The 18433-nt window shown below is 45.1% G+C and overlaps 1 protein-coding gene across 2 annotated transcripts in view; it reads right to left on the reverse strand.

The window, feature by feature from the left end:
* Positions 1 to 18433, reverse strand: part of RABL6 (RAB, member RAS oncogene family like 6) — a 931527-nt gene that overhangs the window by 22198 nt on the left and 890896 nt on the right. The window lies entirely within an intron of this gene.

The following is an 18433-nucleotide window of genomic DNA, read 5'->3' on the forward strand; positions in this document are numbered from 1 at the left end:
ATTTTAAGCTGATGTCAGATTCTTCCTTATATCCCTGCTCATTTTCATGCTCCTGTGGTCTCTTCTTTGGTAATGAGCGACATTGACTACTGCAATGCGCTCTATTTGGCACAACCTGCCTCTCTATTACGCCACCGACTTCAGTTACTACAAAGCATGGCTGCTAGGCCGGTCATTCACACTCCCGATAGTGCATACATGTCTCCTATTCTTCGTCAACTGCACTGGCTTCCGGTTGAGAAGAGGGTGTTGTTCAAGTCTCTCTGTATTGTGCATAAAGCCTTCTACAAACAGGGGGCTGAATATCCTGAAGCTAAATTTCTCCCCTATACTCCATCTAGAGAACTCCGCTCTCAACCTCTCTGATCATCCACATTCCCCGGACGAAGTTCTCCCGTGTTGGTGGACGCGCCTTCTCTGTGGCTGCATCAAAAGCTTGGAACGCCCTTCACTATGTTTTATGCGAAAGGGAGGATCATTTTTCTTTTGGTTGTGTGTTAAAAACCTGCCGTTTCTAACCTTTCTGCTACTTAGTTTGTTCCCTTTCGGCTCTCCTTTCTGGTCCGCGCCAAGATGCCCTTGGGTGAATGCCGCGCTCTACAAATTCCTATAACATAACACAACGGTCTAGTTTTTGGAAACTATGCAATTATGCCAGGAAGTTTAAAACCGCTACAACTGACAGGCAGAAGAAGAGAGCTCTGTAGATGCTGGGCTGCAAAGTGACCTGTGCAAAACCCGAGCACCATGCTGAGGGAAAGCACGCCACAGAAAAAAGTGAAGTGGTGAGTTTGAACAGCAGAGAGAGAAACCAGAGTACAGATGGTTTGCTGCCTGAGAACACAAGGCAGTGGGAACCGCACACTTCAGAAAAAACATAGCAAAGGCTAACAGGACGCACGCTGAGCCAGCAAGTTGAAAGGAACCAAAGCGAAAGAACACAAAAAGCAACCAGTACGCCCAGGGGAAATAGATGGGTTACCGGGTGCTTGAAAGCGTTTGCCACTCCATAAGAATAAAGCAAAAGACACAAAGTGAAGGGAACCGAAGTGAAGGAATGTGAGGAGCAACCAGTAAGCCCAGGGAAAACAGATGGATTACCGGGTTGCCTGAAAATGTGTACCGCTCCATAAGAATTTAGCGAGACACACAAAAAGCCAATGAAGATGTTAATTTATCTGTGGAGCATAGCACAAACAGGTTGTTGAATCCATATTTCATGAGGAGAAAGCAAAGCTGAATGCTCTTGGGAAAGGGGTGAAGAACCCTTTGGTGAAAGTGAAAGCAAATATTGAAACAAACTATGAAACAAAGGTTAATATGCCAGCGATGGGCTAATCTCATTCATGGATAAAATGTAAAGTCCTGGCATGAAAGTATACCAGGTGAATCTGAATAATTGTAAAGCCCTGGAAGGAGAGTACGCCAGGTGAAGAGAAGTATGGTACGGTATGGTAATGTTCATTTGTATAGTGCCTATACACAAGGCAAGTGTCTCAAAGCGCTCAAGGAGGGAGGGCGGGAGGGAGGGAACAAGGGGAAAAAACAGTCATTCAGAGACCTTGAATTTCTGAATGATACAAGTCTGCACAGGCAGAGTAAGTGCATATAATACAATTAACAGTGTAGATAACAGTACATATGTCTGACAGCGATTCTGCAGTTTTTCCAAGTGCACTAAGGCGCTCCCATGCAAGGAGGGGAGACAGGGAAGCTAGACGATCCTCAAGGCATGGTATGTTCAGATTGTGCAAGTGCACAGAGGGTACAGGAGAGGGAGGGAGAATCCAAGTGCGCCCAGTTAGTCAGAAACTGCGTAGTTGCTGAGAGAATGCCACAGTTGTGAAACTCTGAAACACTTTTGTATAAGCGCGATTCAAATAAAAAATATCATCATATCATTCTCATGGGTCATTGACCAAGTGCAGTAGCAATGAGGCAAGTGCAGGCCTGGAGGCAAGTGCAAGAGGACTGGCGAGGATGTCTGAGACCTGTGAGACTCTGTGGTACACCAGGCGGCCAGTCGGCAAGCTGTGTGGAAAAGGAGGGAGAGAGGGATAGAGCGGAGAGAGTTTAGCAAGGTAGAGGGAGAGAAAGAAGGAAGAGAAGAAGAGGAATGTCTTAAGGAGTTTCCAGAATTTAAGGAGATCAGACTCAAGATGGAGGGCGGCAGTGAGGCTATTCCAGAGGTAGACCTCTGTTGAGGATAAAGATCTCCTTCCAAATCTCTGCTTGGAGAACAGGCTCACTTGCAGAAGGTTAGAGGTAGATGAGCAGAGGGCTCAGGAGGGACAGTATTTAGGTAGAAATTGTTGCAAATAGGTAGGTCCCAGGAAGCCTTATGGACAATGCAGAGGGTCTTGAACTTGATCCTTGCAGCCACAGGGACCCAGTGGAGGGATTTCAGCACCAGGGAGATGCAGTCCCTGGGCTTAAGGCCAAGGATAAGTCTTGCAGTTCTGTTCTGGATGAGTTGCAGAGGGCGCAAAGCAGAGGCAGGGAGGTTAAGAAAGAGGCTGTTGCAGAAGTCAAGCCTAGAGAGGACCAGGGCTTTGGGGACAGTGAGCCACTGGGGGAAGGTGAGAAAAGGAAGAGTACCTCTGATGAGGTGCAGCTGGTAGTTGGACTTTTTAGAGATGTCCGAGATGTGAGTGGAAAAGGAGAGAGTGGAGTCTAAGATAACCCCAAGGTTTTTTGCCTCGTAGGTGGGTTCGGGCGCAGGGCCAAGGGAGTCCGGCCAGAGTGAGTGGGAAAGCAGGAGCCGCAATGCAAATTATCTTAGTCTTACTGCCGTTGATGTAGGCATCGTTTTCAACACACTATGACTGAATTGTGCACAGTCAGATATGAGCGAGGTAGAGGAGGTGGCTGAGGGTGGTCTGAAGGAGAGTTGCGTGTTATCCGCATAACACTGGAAGTCAGAGATGAAAGTGTAAATTACACGTGCCAGGGTGGCCATGTAGACATCGAAGAACCAGGGGGGTAGGTTAGAAACCTGGGGAACGCTGCATGTTGAAACAGTGATAGTAGAGAGAAAAGACCCAAGTTCCACCTGGGATGGGCGGTCGGAAAGGAAGGAGGTTAACCATGCCAGAGCCTGACCTGTGATTCCTAGGGTGTCACAGAGACGTGCGATCAGGATGCAATGGCTTACCGGGTCAAAGGCAGAGGAGAGGTCAAGAAGAATGAGAACAGACGGAGTGTTAGTGTCAAGATTTGAGAGCAGGTGTTCAGAAGAGCAGTTTCCATGCCTCTGGATGCTCTAAAACCAGGCTGATAGTCGTGGAGGCAACCAGAAGATCCAGTGTGGAGGGTAAGCTTCTCCAGGAGTTTGCCCAGGAAAGGGGTGATAGTTTGCTGGAATGGAGGGGTCGGCAGAGGGTTTCTTAAGCAGAGGGTGCACAATGGAATGCATAAAAGAAGTAGGAAAAACTCCAGTGGCAAAAGAGATTGCAGATATCAGCCAAGGCTGGAGCGAGACTCAATGTTGTGCTTAATGGTTTTGGAGGGGCAGCGGTCCAGCTGTTTGGATGAGGCCTTCATACACCAGACCTGTCTGGCGACCTCATCAGGTGTGATGGGGGTGAGAGAGGAGAATTGGTGGAGGGGCCAATAGAGGCTGCAGAGGTGTTGGTGTATGAAGTGGTGTCGAAGTGAGAGGAAAGGATGTCTTGGGTTTTTGCGGTGAAGTGTGAAGCCAGGGCCAAGCAAAGGTCCTCGGTGGGTGTGACAAAAAAGAGGAGGCTGCTGCAAGATTGGCCAGTTCCTTACAGACTTTGAAAAGATTGGCTGTGTTGTTTGATGCCGCAGAGATGCAGGTTTGAATAAAGACTTTTCTTGTTGTGGATGCAGAGTCGATATTGCCTTTGAAGGAGCGGCAGGCCAGTTTGTCACAGGGTCCGCCGGACACATTGCATTTCCGCTCAGCTGCCCTACACTTGCGTTTAAGGGCAGCCAGATCAGAGTCGTGCCAAGAGTTGTACTTTTTGGAAGGCATCAGTTGGACCCTCATGACAGGGGCAAAAGTATCAAGGGTGTGAGATATACAGAGATTGAAGTTAGCAAGGGCTTTGTCAGGGTGGGAGTCAGCTGCAGGAATAGGAGGCAGAGAGTAGTAGGCAGCCACTGTCACTCTTTTCATGTGTCTGGTGACATTGAAACCGAGTGGCCGCACCATGTGTGCCGATGCAAGGGAAGAGGAGAGCTTCAAATGAGACGAGAGAAGAGAGTAGTCAGTCCAAGAGAGAGAGAGGTAGTGAGAGGGAGAGAGGGATGTCAGTAGAGATGATGGTATCCAAAGCGTGGTCCGCTGTGTGCATGGAGCCAGAAGGTAAGATGGAGTGGAGGGAGAATCGCATAGGTTGCGGAAAGATCCTCAAGAGTCGGGAGAGTCCAGATGGATTTTGAGGTCACCCAGCAGGTGGAGTTGAGAGGAGGAGAGTAGAGAGGAGGCCAGGTCAGCCCATTCCGAGAGGAAGAGAGTGGACTGTCCTGGTGACCGATAGAAGGTGGCCACGAGGAGAGAAGATTTAGGAGAGAGTGAGAGCCTGTAGACTAGGCATTCAAAGGAGGAGAAGGCCTGCGTGGGGATGATAGACACATGTATCCATTCTGGGAAGATCAACACCACACAACCCCCTGAACCCTTGGGCCTGGGCACAGAGAGGATCTTATATCCTTCAAGGAGGAGTGTGTCAAAGCTTGTGACAGAGCTGTCCTTGAACCATGTCTCTGTGATGGCAAGTATATCAAGATCCATGCGTTCAAGGAGGTTGCAGATGTCAGACTAGTGTTTGACAGCAGAGCAAGAGTTAAGTGGCAATATGGAGTCGCCTGCCATCTTTGAAAGTCTTCCACTGGGAGGGCCGCAGGGGACAGTAGTCCCCCAACACCCCCCGCCAGCCACCCCCCCACCCCCCGAGGATGGCAAGAGACCAAGCGGGATAGTGGAAGATGGCGGAGGGGCCAAGGCCGACAAAGGAGCTGGGTCAGTGAGGCAGGGCAAGGATGCCTGTGCAGAGGAAGAGGAGGGCATAGCAGGCAAGGGAGCCTGTGCAAAGGAGGAGGAAGGCACAGTAGGCAAGGGAGTCGGTGCAGAGGAGGAGGAAGGCACAGCAGGCAAGGGAACCGGTCCAGGGGGAGATTTAAGGTTTGAGAGGTGAGGTAGGAGCCTGTCAAAGAGAAGAAGGTTGGGTTGAGGACCCTGTACCATGATGGTTCCATTCAGATAGACATTAATGATGACCCTGGAAATGGCGAAGAGGTGAAGGAGGACCTCCCAGCGGGTGCCACCAGTAATGGGAGTAGAGGTGATAGGAGAGGGAAATGCGACCATGTGCCGGGTCCATTGTTCGGATGAGGTAACGACAAAGACGATGCCTGTTAGTGACTCTCTGGCGGAAGCCGTGACATAGGTGTCTGCAATAGGAAGGCCTGGGTAGGAGCCCAGTATGTCCTTAAGTTTCTTCCAGACAGATTTGGTGATAGGAGAGGAATAGAAAATAGAGAAGCAGTTAGAGAGAATAGGAGACACAGATAGTGACTTAGCCAGCTAGAATGGTGAGTACAACACTTACCCGGCTGATGTACTGAGGAACATGGAGGGTTGGGGGGGCAGCAGGGGCAAAAACAGAGGGGGTGGGGGACAAGAAGGTACGGGGCACTGAGGACAAGGTAGGGCGTGCAGGACTTAGTGCAGGATGCACTCAATGGCAACCGCTGTTTGTAAAAAGGTAGTAATTAACAGTTGAGCACCTAGCAAGAAGCGACTGTAAGAATGGTAACAGCAAGTACACCACCATGCTTAATTTTAGCTAAGGCAGAAGAAACCCAGTGCAGTATATGCACTCAGTCAAGTTTGAGATTTTGCTAAGCAGAAGGACTACAGTGCAGCAAGTAAGCTGAAAAACACTGTTCTAAGACTATCCACTTGGCGCAGTAGGCCAATGGGAATAGGTAAGGTCAAACAGTAGGATGGAGGCACAGCTAAAATGAATTTCAGGCAAACAGGCATGCTCAAAGCAATAAGGAGACACAGCTAAAACGATTTTCAGGCAAACAGGTACTTTCAAAGCAGGAAGCAGGCACAGCTAAAAACGATTTTCAAGCAAACCGAGACAGTCTTTGATGAATAGCAAGGAAAGTTCAGCACATCAATTCAGTAGTACGAGTCAGTGAGAATGAGTCACAGAGAGAGGGGCAGAAAGGAGAGTCACCGCAGAGCAAGGGGCATCTGCAAGGTTGATGACTTACGAGGCAGATGAAATTAGTTCTGTGCCGCAGAGGCAGAAGCTGAGTTGCAGTACTCCTGTGTAGACACGCTTAGCGATGGCAGTGTCAAGAGGGCCATTGAGTGAAAAAGAACATTGCAGAGCATTTTACTGAAAGATTCCTGGAAGTGGGCCTGGAGCACGTCCAGGCACTGACAAGAACAGACAGGGCCTTTGGCTGGTGGTCTGGTATTCGTCTGCCGGCTTCGTGGTTGGCTGGCAGAAAAGGCAGGGGAAGCCAATTACTGCAGTCTCAGGTTGGAGCAAGAAAGGCACAATGGGATAGCAAAACGTGTCGCCATATGTAGAGGGACCCACAATGCGGAAAAAGTCACAAATGAGGTACACAAGAGTGCACTCATGTGGATGTTGGCCTGCAGGCAATTTTCCCCACCATGGTGGGCAGCAGCGCTCAATTACAAAAGTAAATGCACATCACAGAGGTACAGCACTTCAGAAGCCTACCTGCTGTAGAAGTGGTGGTGGGGGTCGCAGATGATGCCCCTGAGCCTCGTGATGTGTGCACTGCCAGCAGATGAGGTGATGAGGAGCATAGCCTCCTCAGCTCAAGATGAAGTGTTTAAAAGACTGCATGAAAGAGCTGCCAGGAGATTACATCAGACAAGCTCAAGTGTGTACAAGGTATAATAGAAGGAGAATATCAAAGAAGATCCACGCCCTTGAAATGTTGAACTATTGTAGATATTCAACAAGAGCCTAGCAGGGGAATATGCCAGGCGACCTGTGAGAACTGTGAGCAGACCAAGAGGAGGGAGTGATTATCTTGGGTTCTAAGGAACTTGACTGTTCTTTGTTTGAACTTTTCATATTAGTAAACGGAATCTGGGCAAGGGATCCATTGCCTGGAACTGTGAACATTGTCCATTTGGAACCTTTTTGTTGGATGTATACACCTTTGTGTTGGATTGAAACATTTGTGCACTTTTGAGAAACAGACAATACTCTTTGCACCTTAGAGTTCATTTTTAAAGTGTGAGGGCCAGAATTGGATTTCGGACATAGGACATATTTTTACTTTGGACATCTTGACAAAAGGACAGACCCCCCTATGTTTTTGGTTGAGGTAGGGAAAACCTCCTAGACTAGGAATAGTGAAGCATTTTCCAACCCCTTTTAATTTCAATAGAGGTTTATAACCAAGAACCACAAGTCCACTGTGTACGTGTCTCATTCCTGGCTCTTCACAGAAGGCAATCCCTCGCCCCTTGTAGGTTACATCTGGCATCCGCCAAAACCCATTGAACAGCACCAATCCCCTTGCCAGCTCCTGTTCCTGGCTTGCCACCTTGAATTCTAAGCCCTTAACTGCCCGGGTGAGCACCCTACATACCCCACACTTGCAGACATACATATTCCCCTAATGAAAACCTTCAGTGCCTCCCATTCAGTAGACCTGAGCGAGGTAGTGCCTCAGTTAACCTCCAAAAATAGCCAGATACTGTCACCCAACAAAGTCCTAAACACAAGATCCTCCAGCATCTTATTATCAAACGTCCACTTGGGTATAAGTGGTCGGACTTCCCTGTTAGTCAGTTCCACTAGCATGGGCAAGTGGTCTGATAGTGTCTTATCCAAGTATTCCACAGACGTGATCAAATCAAGTTTCACCACACCTACAAATGCTTAATCAATGCAGGAATAAGAACCATGAATAGCAGAGAAATACGAGAAACTACGCTCCTGCCCATGCAGCACCCGCCATGCATCCCTCAGACATAGGTCTCCCACCACCCGCGCCAGAGCCCTTGTTGCCATGCTCAACAGCATTACCGTCTTACTTGCCACAGCCAAGACACAGTCCAGAACACAGTTGCAATCTGAGAGAGTCCACGCACTCATATGTTGGACCAAAAGGCCCTGCATATCCTGAAAGAAATCATCTTGAGCTACATTAGAAGCCTAAGACCCAAGACGGAGTCGTGCGGGGTCTTTGGAGCGGTCTGAGCAGTAACTCTACAGTGTTTGTCCAAACGTATCCACCGTGACTTGGTGGGCGTTACTCTGCTTAAAAACCGACTCGCACCGCGGAGCGGTCGCAGAGTCATGCAGAGTCTTTGGAGTCTCTGGAGTCTCGAAGAGGTGAGAGACGTAAGACTCCGCTGGTGGCACTTGTGACCTCTGGTTATGCCTAACCCACGAGATCGAGCAAAATCCCTTGCACCCTCCAAATGACGTCTGGGCAGCTGAAGACACAAGCCCAGCTGTGCCGGGAGATGGAAGAATCAAGAAGTGATCTTGGCGCGGGACCAACAGATCCTACGGAGATGGTGGAAAGTTCAAAGGACATCGTGAAAGCGTCCACTTGTGGACAGCGTCCCGAACCACAGAAAAAACAAGTAAGTCAAGTCCGCCACCAGAGCGCACCTGAAAGCAGACGACGCAGCGTGACCATCCACAATGTTTCCCCATTGCTTAGCTTTGATGAGGTTGTCGAAACTGATGTAATTGACGCAGCTGATGTGGCTGCAGTTGCCACACAAAACGCCCACACTGCAGCATTTTCAGACGGCGTACTTTGTAAAACAGCTGTTAGGAATGGTAAAAGCAACTTGTTTCCCAACGACCGAAATTCACATGAAGATGCTTTTCCACATCCGCTGCCCAATTGCCTGGCCTTCAACCTTACAAGCAACCAAGTTGACGGCCTAACTTTATCAAGGGGGGGGTTTTTATCAAATTCCAATGTTGCGAGTTCTCACATGGTGCGCGGGACACACTACAAATCCTTTGAACACCCTGAAGAGTGGTGCAGCGGCAGAGTCAAACGATCGCTTTGGTTCTGAGTGCATTCCAGACGCTCCACTCTCATCTACAGTTCCTGGACATTCAGCTGGCACTGCGATAGAAGACTCAAATATCAACGTGGACGTTTTTCATGATTTCGGTGACATTTTCCTTGCCCCACTAAAAATTAAACAGGATCCTGCCGTGAGCATGAACCCGCACAATGTTGAGCAGGGAAAAGATGATGTTTTCTGTGCACCTCTGTCCAACTCTTCTCATTCACTCCATCTGCCTGAAGACGATGCAGTGGTCACTGGGGCTCTGCCTCCGTCTCAAGCTAACCATCAACATGAATACAGTCATGAACGAAGAAATTCTTTGGATATACTGAACAAGCTTTTACTTGATCTATCTCAACAAAACGAAAAAAATTGATAAAAAATAAAGAGGTCATTACCGAGGCGAACAAAGAGCTATGAAGTTCAACCGACATTCCCAAAAACTGCCTAAGTTGAAACCTCTCCTAATACAAGGTGGAAAAATGGACTGTACAAACAGAGAAGAGTTGACCTTAGTATGTCCCCTAATTTGTCTTGCTCACAACGCAACATGAAAAAACAAATGATGGACTTGGATCAGACTGTTCATTTAAAAGAACAAACTCTTGGACACAGCAAAGATTCATCCTGTACGACGGTATCTTCTTCAAATGATTCTTCAATAATGGAGCGCAAGTATCCTAAAATCCGAAAAAGTTCAGATCTCGCATAAAACAAGATGAACGTACAGATGATTCTACTAAAAAGATACAAGATCTGCAACCTATACTGATGTCCACAATGACAATCTCACCATTTATCAAGCTATATGAACAAATAAATAACAACATTAAAGACCTAACAACACTTGTGGCCTTGTTGAACTCCAAAGTGTTAAATCTTTGACAACACACTGTTTAAATAGACCTATCATGAAATGAACAAAAGGATTGAGGGCTTGCTGATCAACTTAACTGACTAAAAATAAAATTGCAAACTGGATAAAAAAACTGTTCGCTGAAGTGGCAAGCCCCTTGGCGCTGCTTAAAATGAAAGACCACTTACCGGAAACAATGATTAAACGGGACAGTCAAATCCCGCATTCTTCGCAAATTAGAAAAGATTTGATGATGCAAGATGACGAATTACCTAAACAAAAACGACTAATACAGAAGTACAAACTCAAAGCACTGATGGCCTCAAAATGAGCACTACTACAAGTGGTGTGGAACACGCAACTCAAATGCCAAATTTGGTAGCTTTGGACCCACCTGAACACAATAAAACGATCCAAAAAACAAATGATGCTGCCCCTGATGTTGTGAGAACCAATGAAAATGGAGCCATGACAGCTTATCAGCTGGGGGCCATAGACTTGAGACATCTCGGACCAATAACTATCATACAGGACGACATTGCTGTACTACCTGAGACAACTCAAGACCTAAATATGCAATCCTCATTTGCTAGTGCAGTACAAAGTATAATAGGGAGAGAGAACCCCGCCTTACACGATCTTCAACTGTCAAATACTTCAGGGAACACAGATGGATGCAGCAAAGTCAATACCAAAGACAATGGCGCAAAAAATAATGACATCTTTCCAATTTTTTATAAAAATGCAACATCTTCAAAGCAACCAGTGGCAAAAAAAAAATTAAATTTAAAAAAAGTGCCAAAAATCGCCTGATGTGCAATAGCTCGAGAAAATTCTTATGTAGCATAAAAACCGTTAACGTTACGGTAAGCACCAACGGTGATGCCATGCGAGACAACAAAAAAAATCAATGAGAAGACAAATCTGGAAGCACAACTAACTGTGTAGACAGCAGATTGTGAAGATTCCTCAATCGACTTGATGAACATGTCCACCTACGATGATAACATCACAGAGATACATGAGGAATCTCCCTCACCCAAAAGTTGACATAACACCTAAAAATTTGCCGTCAAAGCATCCTGACATTCCAAAAACAGACGACCAAGTGGCTAAAACCTTTCCAGCCAAGTTAGAGACTCAGAATAACATGTTACCTCAAAGAGAACAACAACGAACCAAATCAACAACCCAAAAGTAGCCTGTTCGGGAATGATCTGTACACTGATTCAACCGGCACCTCTGCTCCAAAATCAATGTTAAAACCTAGCCCAACTTTCATCACTCTGAACGAAAGATGGAACAAACTCGACCAAGGATCTGGATGCCTGTATCAGGGGAGTGCAAGTGCACCCAGCATTGTGGTTCCTTCTCACACGGAAGCTAGAACTACATCGATTTGCACTCGCGGACCAACATTTAAATCTTACCCTCAAATGTCTGCTATAAATCATGGTGCTAAAGAACACTCGCTGGGACAAGACGGCAAAGTCGCAACCTTGTATGCCACAAAAAAGAGTCAAGAAGACCCGAGAAAAAAAATCACAAGTACTCTTCAAACTCGAATTGTGAGCAGCGACAATCTCATCCTAAATCGACACGTTCTTTGTTTGCTTCATCACATTCCCAGTCTTAGAACCATTGAATAAGATGATTTGAAAATTGTGGAATTTGTTGGAGAAACCCAAAATTACAAAGTACTACATCTGAATTCAAACATCGTATTCAATATCATCCTGTTGGAAGAAGCCTCGGCGCTCATATCTCTAGGCTTTGACATTTTTGAGATCAGTGATGTCATTCCTGGATTGCCTGGAGAGAAGTTACATAATCAGGACTTAAATAATGATGATTGCACTCAAAGACCCAAAGTCGACTCATTGACGAGTCTCAAGGCTAATACAATTTCCATGCTAATCAAGCTAAAAGAGTCAACAGAAAATGACGAAGGACCTGAAATTGAGTGTAGCAACATGTCAAACGACTAGCTCAACAAACAACAAATCAAAATAACGTTTTGATGTGAAACAAGGGTGAGAACCATCGGTCAGGTTTCGGAAGCAACCGGTAACATAGAACAGACAACAGAACACTGGCATTGGCTCGCTGAAGCACTGTCAGCAAATACTCCAAAGAACACTACAGCATAAAGTGAAGACTCAATGGAGGAGCCCATGACTAAGGTCGGGACCTGGAACACGAGAGGTTTCAAGCACTTATTCCAGAATAACTGGTTGAGTGACACTGACATAATGTGCCTGCAGGAAGCCTGGCTTTTGGATAGGCCGTTGTCTGACGAATTTGAGATTGCATTTAATCCAGCAATAGGTAATCCAAAAGGCAGACCCATGGCTGGCCTTCTCACACTTGTTCGAAAAACATCATGCCTTCGAATCATTAAATCTTGGAACATATCTCCGTATATACAAGTGTCTGAGATCTCCATTCCAAAACAAGGATCAACTTATGTTATCAACATATACTGGCACCATGCTGCAGCTAGTCTTACGCCTTTCATTGACCAGGTCTCCTCAGTGATTGATGTCTACGAAGAAGCAAGTGAAACAGGACTCATACTTTCTGGAGATCTGAACATAATTTGTTTCAATTCAACGAAAGCCAAACTTGACAAGTCTGTCAACAGGGGGTGTCTTGAAATGGACCTAAGAAATATCTGCATGTTAAATGGTAACATCAAAGGTGACATACCCGCACAGTGCACTTGGAGCAGACTGGGCCAGAGCTCAGTCCGAGCCTATTTCTTTGTGTCTGGAAACACACACGAGCAAGTTGTTCTCATGCAAGTAAAAGATGGACCTCACAGTGACCACAAGATGGTAAAGATGACTCTTAACACAGCTTCAAAACAAAAGAATACCTCATGAAATTGGAACGTCAATGTGGAGTCCAATAGAATGAGGCTTCATCTCAATGACACTGAAGTTAATCTAATCGCAAGGAAATATTGTGAACAACAAACTGAGGTTGAATACGGAACATTGCTAACTCAATACATTGAGAAAAAACAAGGCTAAAAAAAACGCAAATTTACATCAAAACACGTATTCGATCTCGAAATCTGCAAGCGAAAGAGACAGATGCAATATGAACTAAGAAACTGCACACTGATGATCCCATTGAATTTGTAAATAAAAAAAGATCTGTGAAACAAAAGTAAAAAAATTGGATCAAATCGCATCAAGTGATCATGCTACAAAACGATTAAGAACTCATGCTGATAAAACTAAAAAACTAAAATTCTCGTGACTTCTGGAAAACAATCAACAACGAGAGCGCAACACAAGCCGCGCTCCAGACCAACACTGTAACAGAGGTAGACTGGATAAAACATTACAGCTAGCTATACAGCAAAAAAGGCCACAACGAAGAGCCCGACTTACCTGTTCTAACAAGTTGGAATCTAGAATTTAAGAAAAATGACATTCTCGACATTATAAAAAAGGTGAGCTCTTCAAGGGCCCCAGGGCCTGACAGCCTTACCAATTATACCCTTAAACAGAATCCTGAAGAATGTTCTGAAATATGCTTTACACTTTTTCACCGAATTAACACAAAATGCGAAACACCAATGTCATGGAAAAGTGCTGTAAGAGTGCCTGTATTTAAAACGTTATTGGACGTCCTAGGAAAGGTATACGCTACAATGCTACAACAAAAGCTATCCAATTGGATTACAGAGTCTCAGCACATAGACTTGAGACAATCAGGCTTCGTGAAGGGGGTCGGATGTGGGCTGAATCTGTTAATCTTAAATTTACTAAAAATTGAGGCAATAGGAACTGCTGGCAAAGTGCATTTGGCACTCATAGATTTCTCCCATGCATTCGATAGCATAGACAGAGAAATTCTTTGGTCCAAAATGAAAAACTGGAAGTGTTCCCCAGACCTCCTGGCGGCCATAAAAGAGCTACACACCGGAACAAATGTCAAGATTCGCCTAGACCAAACTGGCGCCCTTTCGGCCGCGATCTTCACATTCTGCGGTGTTAAGCTAGGATGCCCTTTGACATCGATTATCTAGAACATGTTTATTTCAGATATCGGCCATACCATCGAGAACGTGTGCTCATTTCCACCTAAAATAAGTGGAAGCCACGTGAGCTGGCTGCTATATGCCGACGACTTGATTCTTCTGGATGCCACTTCAATTGGACTCCAACAAAAGCTTGAGGCTGTAGAATTATATGCAAAAATCAACAGTCTTTACTTTCACAAAAATAAATGTAAGATTCTGGTCTTACAAAACCTGAGAACCAAAACAAAATGAAATGGGAAACAATTTAAATGGCGACTGGGGAATGAAACCCTTAATGTCTTGACTAACACCAGATATTTGGGGATGCAGATCAGTGCTCACATTGATGACAGTCCCTGGGCAGAAAAAGCAAGAACTAAGTGTTGACAGTTAGCATGCCAGGCCGCCATTATTAACAAAAAATATGGCAAATTTTCCCTGCGACCAGTAATAAACTTCTACAATCAAAAAGCGGTCCCGGCCCTTATCTTTGGAGCCGAGTGTGCATTGGGCTGTGCACATGAATTATGGATGTCACTGGAAAACATTCTGGACAAAAGTTTTACAAATTCCGAAGGGAACTGCAACAGCATGCATTCGAAATGAGTTAGGGCTTGTATCCCTTAACGCACTAATTTGTTGGAATACACTAGCTCTTTACCGCAAAACCATAATGCAAGACATTGTTCCTCAATTTGAAATCTTGCATAATCCAGGAAACAGCAATACGGAAGGTCTACTATCACCGTAGTCAAGACGTTGTGAAACTTTTCTAGATGACTTGGTAACTGATTGCTTAACAATTCAAGGCAATCCTGATTCAGTCAAAAACAAACTCTGGAGGCTTGACTGGATTACAACTGGAGAGCAAAGGGCAAGCCAAAGACTGATGAAGGATAGACCATGTGAAGATAGAAGGTTTAATGAACTTGCTAGCTATGTAGAGCATTTCCCAGCTCCATATCATATATCCACATTTTTGTGTTTCCTACTAAATGCCTTTAAAACTAAGGAAAGATTAAGCACATGGTCCAAAAACAGTAATCAAGACACAAATTGCAGATTCTGCACTCAAAACGAGGAAACTGTAAAACATCTTGTCCTGTTTTGCACTGCCATACAACCTCAAAGGACAAAACTATTCAATCATTGAAAGGCAACAATCACTAAGCAGCGAAGAATGGTGGCAAATGATGTTCAGTGGGTCTAGCAAAAAATAGAATTATGCCTTCATTTTTTTTTTAGGAAGACATAAGGGATTTACTGTCCAGCACAAGCAGTGGATTTGAATGAATAAAACACAGGGCACTAACACTTCTGGATAAAAATCACAAAACTCAAATAAGATTTGCTGAAACGTGATGAACTCAAACTCTGAGACCTGACGTTGGAAGGTCACAAGTGGAAATATTACATGTTGTTTTTTCCATTTTGTTTCCTTTTTTCTTCTGTGTATCCTCGTTTTCTTTTTTTAAAAGGTGTTAAAGGTTTGTACAAACCACATAAAAAATAAAATAAAAAAAATAAGACCCAAGAAGAAACATTGGAATTCCCAGGATCTCCCCCAATATGGACACATAGCACCCTTCCTTATCCACCATGGTTTGAGAGACCTTCAGCCTCCCAGAGTCCTTAGCATAAATAAGCACCCATCTAGAGAAGGTGGAGAAACCCCTAACAAGCACCGACCCCCTTCCATCGCGTCTGATGCGCCGGCAACCTATCTACGTCCAAGTGGGTCTTACTGGGAGAAGAGCAACATCCACTTTGTGATTATTAAGATAGGATCAGATCTTTCCCTTAACAATGTTATTCAGCCCCCTCACATTCATGCTTATTATCTTCAGCAGAGCCATCCGAAGCATTCTGTGTCTGTAATGGTCAGCCACCCTAACCCAGATATCTGATCGATATCACCAGATACAGAGCATATCGCCAGATACAGGGCAATTCAAAGACTCCCCCCGCCCATCCCAGTCCCTCAGTCCACAACACAATTGAAACCAAAATACAACAGTGCCACACCCCATGCCACATCCACACCCTCCAGCCTGCGCTTGCAACACCCAAAACTGTACGCATCCCCATGTGCCTACCCTAAAACCAAACTCAAGTGAACCTCTTCAAACTGAGGTTCTCCTCTAACCCCATCTCAGACCTTAGCGGCCAGGGACACGAGCGAACATAGAACACTAAATTGGGCTGCTCCTTCCAGCTCAGGCAGACCACCACCAACTCAAACCCTCTCCCACCTATCGCAAAATTATCAGCCATTTCATTCTTCACACTCCCCACTATTCGCCTCCCTATCCCCACACCTCCCCTTGCACAGATTACAAAGTTGTCCTTCCCATCAGATTCCCCTCCCATATGATATGATGTGATAGGTTGGTTTCCAAGCACAGACCCGGGGATCGAACCTGTGTTGCTCCGCGTCGTCTTGCTTCCAATGTGAGCATGCTATCCTCCCGAGACCATCAGAATTCACGTACAAAAACAGGCATTAAGCCTTATGAGAGAAAAAAAGTCAGCCAGTCCCACATGCATATACAACAAAATGGTATCCTAACACTCGAGGGTTTTTGACAATAGATTATTCATCGTATGTAACTCACAGTTTAAAGAGTCTAGTAACATTCAAGGATTTGCTATATTCACCCAGTCTTGACACTATTTTGGGTGTGCAGAGTCAATCTCCGCAAGTACCAACAAACAGTTATTTGATTGTGAAACATCTTTATTTAATTTGCTGTCAATACATCTTTTATCTTAAACACTTTCATCTGCTATTTTCAGTGCATAATATTTTGAGAGAAAGCAGTGTGAAACAGGATACAAGATAACAAAACCTTAGAATGCAAGAAAATACACAAAGGTACAATGTGAAACAGACAGCAAGTGCTGAATATCATCCAGGTAAATTCTGAATGGCCAAAATAAATTTAACGCATTCTGGGTACTTGCACATAAACGAAAAGACACAAGCCCAATTTAGGATAGCTTGTGTTGGGATTGCGTAGATCACTGTCACAAGATTAGTGCCTGTACCCTAGCAACAAATAAAAGTGAGAGATGACCAATCCATCGGACTTGGTCATCTCTCACTAATGTTTTGTTATCTTGTTATCAGCAAATTAAATAAAGCTGTTTTACAATCAAATAACTGTTTGTTGATACTTGCGCAGATTGACTCTGCACACCCAAAAGAGTGTCAAGACTGGGTGCATACAGCAAATCCATGAATGCTACTAGACTCTTTAAACTATGAGTGACATACCATGAATAATCTATTGTCAAAAACTCTCCAGTGGTAGGAAACCATTTTGTTGTATATCTCTGTAGCCCTACATCCTCCTACATAGAGGGCAATCCCTTCTGTTACCTAAAGTCCCACATGCATGGCTATCTCCCTCGGCCAGATTTCTCCACCTTTGCAGTTCCCCCATGCCCCTACACCCACAATGCTTGCTTTCGCACCCCGTTCAGGAATCTGAGACACCAGTTAATTCCTCATTTCCAGTGTCCTATCTTTTTGTGCTTTTCTCCATCGGATGACCACCAGTATAATGAAGTGCACCACCCCTTCCAGGTCTCAATCCACTGCCCCTCGAACGCAGGGATTCAACTCTGTCTCCAAACTTCGAGTCCAACCAGTCCCATACTTCATTGGGGCGTTAAAAGAAGTGTGAACGCCCATCCACCAACACTCTTAATTTTGCAGGGGAGATCGTATATTTCAGGCTCAGATCCCGGCCTCACTGAGTCATAGGATTTACGCTGATTTTGCACCTCCTGGTAAAGTCCGGAAAGACCAGTATTCACATACCCCCTACCTTATAGAATGAAGATCTGTGTGCATCTTGGAGGATCGCGTTGCAAGTCCCTGTAGTTGAGTAGTTTCGCCACAATAGTTCTTGGTAGGACCCCCACTGGAGGTGCTCTTCCCGGGTCCCTGTGCACCCTGTCAAACGTGAACCACATAGAGAGTCCTGGTGGGTGGTCATAATTTCGAAAAAAAATGTCGACAGACAAAAATATCGACAAAAAAATGTCGAAAAAAAAAATGTCGACTTTCGGTTTTTTTTAATTATATATTTATTTTAGGGGTTTGGGAGTTAAAAAAAAGGTAAAAATTAAAAGAAAAATTAAAAAAGGGGGGTTGGGGGGAAACCCCCCCCATTTAAAAAAAAAAATGCATTGAAAAAAAAAGTCGACTTTTTTTTTCGACATTTTTTTTTCGATATTTTGACGTTCAACATTTTTGTTGTCGAAATTATGACTATAAACCGAGAGTCCCCTAACCTTCAGGACGTCCGTAAAGAGCCATTGCAGGTACAATTCAATACTTGGGCCCTCCTCCCTCTCTGCAGCTCTCAGGATCCAAATACTACTTCAAGTGCAGTCTTCTGCCCCCTCTGCCTTTACCTCCAGCTCTCTCGTAGCAGGCAGCAGTGTATCAATCCATCCT

The sequence above is a fragment of the Ambystoma mexicanum genome, chromosome 8, assembly GCF_040938575.1.
Source record: "Ambystoma mexicanum isolate Mex_15411 chromosome 8, UKY_AmexF1_1, whole genome shotgun sequence".
NCBI lineage: Eukaryota > Metazoa > Chordata > Amphibia > Caudata > Ambystomatidae > Ambystoma > Ambystoma mexicanum.